The following is a 6000-nucleotide window of genomic DNA, read 5'->3' as shown; positions in this document are numbered from 1 at the left end:
AGCTGAGTTCCTTGTGGATGCCAATTTGGATCAGAAAACTCTCCACAATTAAGCTCTAAATGACAAAACTGCTCACAGAGGAGGCCGCTGAGATGCCTGTTGTGGGAATGAAATGTCACACATATGCAGTTGGAGATGTTCGTTGAAGCAAAAGTACAGGCAGGTAGTTAGGCCAGGGTAGACGGGCAAAACATTCGGTTAATTACTCCCCATTTGTTTGGCACCCAAGAGTGCCTATGGAGCTCCAAATGACATCTGGAGTGTGCACCCATACTTATGGGTTTTGTAAGGCGCAATGAAGAGTCCGTAGCAACACACTGACTATTATGTACAGCTCAAGTAGTTTGATACTGGGTCTTCTCTAGTCGATGCCTGACTGGTTGATTCTATTTATACAAGGACACATGAATCTCATTAACCTTATTGGTGGGGGAGCTCATATTCTCCAAGCTACACTGGGTAATGGATCATCCCTACCCTGTAAGACCCATGCAGGATATAACAATGGGAAAATGCAATCCAAATGACATATTGCTGAAGGTGCATTAAGAAGTTGCTGGACACATGGAGCAGAGGAAGATCATGCCGGCAATCAGAACACAACGCCACACAATGATGTCAGTGCTGCCATTTTGGAGCTCATTCACCAAGTTACCAGACTCGCTTTACCTTGCACAGATGGCCAACATTCAGCAGCAGGAGGGACCTCGAACAATGCTATTTAAAAGCTACTTTTAGGTTACTTGCTGGTTGTTGCCTTGTTTTACCCTTTCCACAGTTATTTCAAATGAAAAAAATCTACAGGAAGTGGTATGGTAAATGCCGAAGGACTTTAGCTCACATCAAGTCTGCTGCACAAACCAGTTGCTTCCAGACCTGGGTGCACTAATATCTGTACCCTTGAAATACAGCGTGACTTAGAAAATGAACAGAGGTCATGCAAGAGGAGGAGGGGATTGGGGGGGAAAGGGCTCTAAATAGGCGCTGATAATTGCCCAGCTGTTCAGGGAGCAATTTGAATCTCAGCTAGGAACAATGTATGAAATGCTTACATTTCAATCGGGACATCCTCACTGCCACCGACTGTAGCCGCATCTTCAACCTTGGTGCAGGCCAGGACCACATTTCCTCTGGATGTGAAGGTGACCATGGCAATTATCATTTATCTGTCTGGCACCTTATATACACTGGAGCTGCAGATATTGGCTACACCTTACAGCAAGCCATCCACTGTTGTGTATGGGAAGTCACCGAGACTTTCTACCCGATGAGAGCTAACTGCATTTCATTCCCTCTTGCGGGAGGCAAGCATGCAGCTTTACTAGCATTTCAGGCTTCCCCATGACGTAGGCCTCCTTTGACTCCAGACAAATAGTTTATTAGATGCCACATGCTAACTCTGCTTTATCCAGGAGTTGAAAGTGATTTCACTCCCTCAACATAGCTGGTGGACAACCATGTGTAACATTTATGCAGGTCAATGCATGGTATTCAGTAGCAGACATGATGCCATTATTCTGTGGCATTCTCTTGTGCCCATTGAATTTGAGCTACCATGGCAAACCAATGGTTTATGATGGCTAATGAATTAAGTGCAAAACTCACCCACAAATGGGTAGTATATATATAATGAAAATCGAATCATGCTGCCACACACCAAATGATAGAACAGACTATTGACGTGCTGAACCAGATCTTCCATTTCTTGGAGTACTCTGGGGGATCCCTGTAGAACTTGGCAGAGCAGTCTCTCTAAACTCTCGGAGGTCAGCTGCATGGTACATGACTTTGGCATCATGAGGCGACAGCGCTTGCCAACAGCTTGAAGGAGAAAAACTAAGAAGGAGAAGGAAAAAGGGGACGGTTGGAGAAGGTAACCTGGACATTCCCTGTCCACAAGCACTGTTCATAAAGAGCTCATCCGATTGAAGACTAGCAACTGCAATCCCAGTTCCCCATTCCCCACTTTACCTTCCCTTTGGACACAATGTAAAATCAAAACAAAATTATCATTCCAAATTAAATTTATAAATAAAATCATGCCATAATGTCTTCATAAATCAGCTGATTACTTTGGGCATTCCATCAGTTCCTGTCTTCTCTGAGCCTTTTTCTGGCCGAATGCACCTAAGGAGTGCCAGCCCAGCGGCTGCAGAATGGTTGCTGAAAAGCTGTTGACTTTCACTGGTGGAGCCTGCAGATGGCTTTGGAGGATGACCTTGAGCTCTGGGCCTAGATTGCCAGTCTGTGGACTGCACCATCTCGGCATGAGCGGCAGCAGTCTGGGCTGACTAGCTGGCACAGGCAATATAAGGGCACACATGGAATCACAGTGGTGGGAGCATGAATACTGACTTCCAGAGTTGGCAAGGGCATGTGGAACCCCTGCCACTCCCACTCAGCAATCCCAGTCATTTGTTGGGGGACAGATTGCTGAACTGCTGTGACACCTCACAAGCCCCTTTACACACTGAAGCCATGAGGCATGATAGCAGCCAGCTACCTTTATTGGGGCAGACGGTGGCATTGTGGTAATGTCACGGGACTAGTGATCGAGAGGCCCAGACTAACGCTCTGGGTCAAATACCACCAGGGCAGTTTGCGAAATTTAAATTCCGTCAATTAAAAAAAAACTGAAATATATCTTTTAATAAATTTAGAGTACCCAATGCTGCACTGTTCTATGTTCTATAATTCTTTTTTGTTCCAATTAAGGGGCAATTTAGCATGGCCAATTCATCTACCCTGCGCATCTTATTGGGTTGTAGGGGTGAGACCCATGCAGACACAGGGAGAATGTGCAAACTCCACATTGACAGTGACCCGGGGCCGGGATCGAACTCGGGTCCTCGGCGCCCTGAGGCAGCAGTGCTACACACTGTGTCATCGTGCTGCCCAAAAACCTGAAATATAAAGCTGTTCTCAGTAATGGTGTATTTGGTTGACCAATGTCCTTGAGGGAAGGAAATCTGCCATCCTCACCTGGCCTGGCCTACTTGTGATTTGAGATTCGCAATAATGTGATTGACTCTTACCGACCCACTGAAATGGCCCAGCAAGCCATTCTGTTCAAGGGAAGTTAGGGATCGACAAGAAGTGCTGCCCTTGACAATGACACCTACATCCCTTGAGAGAATTAAAGAAAAACCTTACATGATAGTGGTCTCAGCTTCCAGAGCAACCTTTTCACCCTTTCGACACTGCAGCAATGGAAGCTGCAAAATCATCGACCAGAAGTTGTACTTTGGTTGGAGCCACATGTGTTCGAATAGAATTGGACACATTTCTGCGCTAGAAATCTGGATTTGAAGCTCTGCGTAAATCTGGACCAGTTAATGCTAAACTCCTCCTTGACATGAATTGCATGCTTCCAAATGCACCAATTGCTTTGTTGTGCAGTTGCCTGTCCTTTTGCAGCCTGCCCCGTTGAGGTGCTCAGCTGAACGGTACCGCAGTCCTCCGGCAAGCTACTATCCTTGGCCAATACTCTGCCTGCAGTCCACTCATACCCAATGAACCACCATGCGCATTACCCGTCTCTAATTCAGTGTTAGTCCCTGACCGGTGACAGCAAGTGTAAAGCCATGTGACACAAAGCTGTGTTTTCATCTCTTCCTGGTGTCCCTGCACTGTCTGGTCAACAGACACCCCTTGGCTATCTGACAGGGAAAAGGCACAGGAATATGGTAGTGGTAAGTTGGGGATGGACGGGGAGGAAGGAATGTGCTGAAAGAAAAATGTGCATGCTTACACCATGTGAACTTTATAGCTCAGAAAAGGAATGGGGATGAGGAGGACATGGGATGTGAGAACGAGAAGTGGGTATGAGAACACCACCATCTTCAACGCTTTCAGCTCCACTGCTGGCACCACCTCAGCAATGAGCATCCTAAAAATGGTTCACTTCATAGAATCCTAGAATCCCTACAGTGCAGAAGGAGGCCATTCGGCCCATTGAGTATGCACCGACCCTCTGAGAGAGCACCCTACCAGGCTCACCCCCCCAACCTAGCCCCATAACCCAGTTACCCCACCTAACCTTATGGACAATAAGGGGCAATTTAGCATGACCAACCCACCTAATCTGCATATCTTTGGACTGTGGGAGGAAACCAAAGCACCCAGAGAAAACCCACACAGATACGGGGAAAACATACGAACTCTACACAGACAGTTACCCAAGGGAGGTATTGAACCTGGGCCTTTGTCACTGTGAGGCAGCAGTGCTAACCACTGTGCCACCATGTCACCCCGTTCATCTCCTACACGGACATATAGCTGTGCTGGGCCACCTCTGTTTAGTTCCTGTTGCCTTTGGTTTGAATGTTTAGCTGATGTGGTTGCCATGATTGTATAGCTGGCACTGTGTGCAAGCTGTAAGCTGTGAGTTTGTGATCCATGCAGTATTGTCTTTGTGAGGATGAGGCGAAGCAATGAGACCTGATTGATGGAGACCATTGGTAGGTGAGTGATGGGGATGGCTGGAGCAGTGTTCGGGTTGGTTGTGCAGTTGGTAGGATATGGCATTTGAAGATGCATTTTCTGACCTTGACCAGTCATGTGAGGTCATTGCACTTCTTGCGGCACTTTCATCAGGGCCATTGGGCTACACTGCTGGCATTGGCCTCCAGGGTTATCTGCACCCTTTGCCTTTTGGAATGCCTCCTGGTATAAGGAGCACCCCTCCTACTTTCCATTTCCTCCACCAAAGCCTCCAGTGCAGTGCTTAAAACCTTTGGAGTCAACTCTCTCCCGCAGTATACCACTCCTCGCTGATTCCCAGCTCAGATTCACTTCCTATACCATAGCCAAAATGCATGTCCTCTTTAAGAGATGCAGGCTAGCTTTAGGTCATGCTGGGAAGCTACAATTTTAGTCCCCCGACTCATACAATGTGCTGGCTGAAAGCTGGAATCATTGAAAAGAGCAGACAACATAAAATGAGAATGCCACTTGTCAGGTACAGATAAATTGTGCATCGCACTCCGCCCATTTTGGGGCAATATCCAAAATAATCCCCTAGGAGTTTTACACCATTGCTGGTTTGCCATTGCTGAGCCAGGGGTGCTTGATGCAGGAAAAGCATAAGTTTAAAAAAGTTTAAAATAGCTTCATTGACACTAAACTCAGGCCTAACCGAAGAAGTGTACAGGCTATTTAACATGTTGTGCACTTTCAACCTGTGGTATACTGGCCCAATTGACTATTCTCAGTTTATTAACACGAATGCATTGATTCATTGATTGGTGTGTTCCATTGTCCATTTGTCCGATCACCAGTAATAAATGTAATCTACCTTTTGATTTTATATCTTACGTTTACACAGATTCCCAATGAAATGCACCAGAAAACAACCACTGCGCTCCATGCCCCAGACAAGGTAAAATTATTTTTATTTGCTTCAGAGTTGGGTGATTTAATGTTCCTGGAGTAATTTCAGAATATATTTTTTTAAAGTAACGGTTGTCTTCTGTGCAGAAAAGAGGAGCATAAAAAAAATCATTTCAAGTGGGGATAAATATATGCAGCCTTTCATGTTTTCACAACACTGCGTTGTGACAGATTCTCAATGTAAAGGAGCTGGTCTTGGCTAACGAGCACTATCTCGTATAAAATGAATGCATTATTATATTAAAAGGTAAGACAGATCAAACAGGTTAAGCAGTGCTTTTACAAGTTAAAAGGTCTCAATTTAAACAGATCAATAAATGCAGATACTGAGGTGAGGCAATAAAATTCACCAGTATCGATTTGCCTGTAGATACCAACCAGAAAGCGATATTGTGCGGAGAATGGTTTCTACTTACATCTCTCAATCAAACACAAAATGTACTCGGGCACTTTTGAATAGCTTATCCCCCATTCTAAGAAAGCAGTTGATGGACTGCAAGAAAAAAATAATCTGGGGGTAACAAAACGGGCATTAGTCGAATGATAAGGGGCAGCACGGGGCAGCAGTGGTCAGCACTGCTCCAGAGACTCGGGTTCAATTCTGGCCTT

General features: G+C 45.6%; 1 long non-coding RNA gene across 1 annotated transcript in view; it reads left to right on the top strand.

The window, feature by feature from the left end:
* Positions 1 to 5323: 5323 nt before the first annotated feature.
* Positions 5324 to 6000, top strand: part of LOC119969654 — a 386118-nt gene continuing 385441 nt past the window's right edge. Inside the window, exon 1 of the long non-coding RNA XR_005461440.1 lies at positions 5324 to 5380. This is a non-coding gene — a long non-coding RNA (uncharacterized LOC119969654). The remainder of the gene's footprint in view (positions 5381 to 6000) is intronic.

The sequence above is a fragment of the Scyliorhinus canicula genome, chromosome 7 (assembly GCF_902713615.1).
Source record: "Scyliorhinus canicula chromosome 7, sScyCan1.1, whole genome shotgun sequence".
Taxonomy (NCBI): Eukaryota; Metazoa; Chordata; class Chondrichthyes; order Carcharhiniformes; family Scyliorhinidae; genus Scyliorhinus; species Scyliorhinus canicula.
The sequence above is the reverse complement of the archived record's forward strand: the minus strand, read 5'-3'. Positions and strand labels throughout refer to the sequence as shown.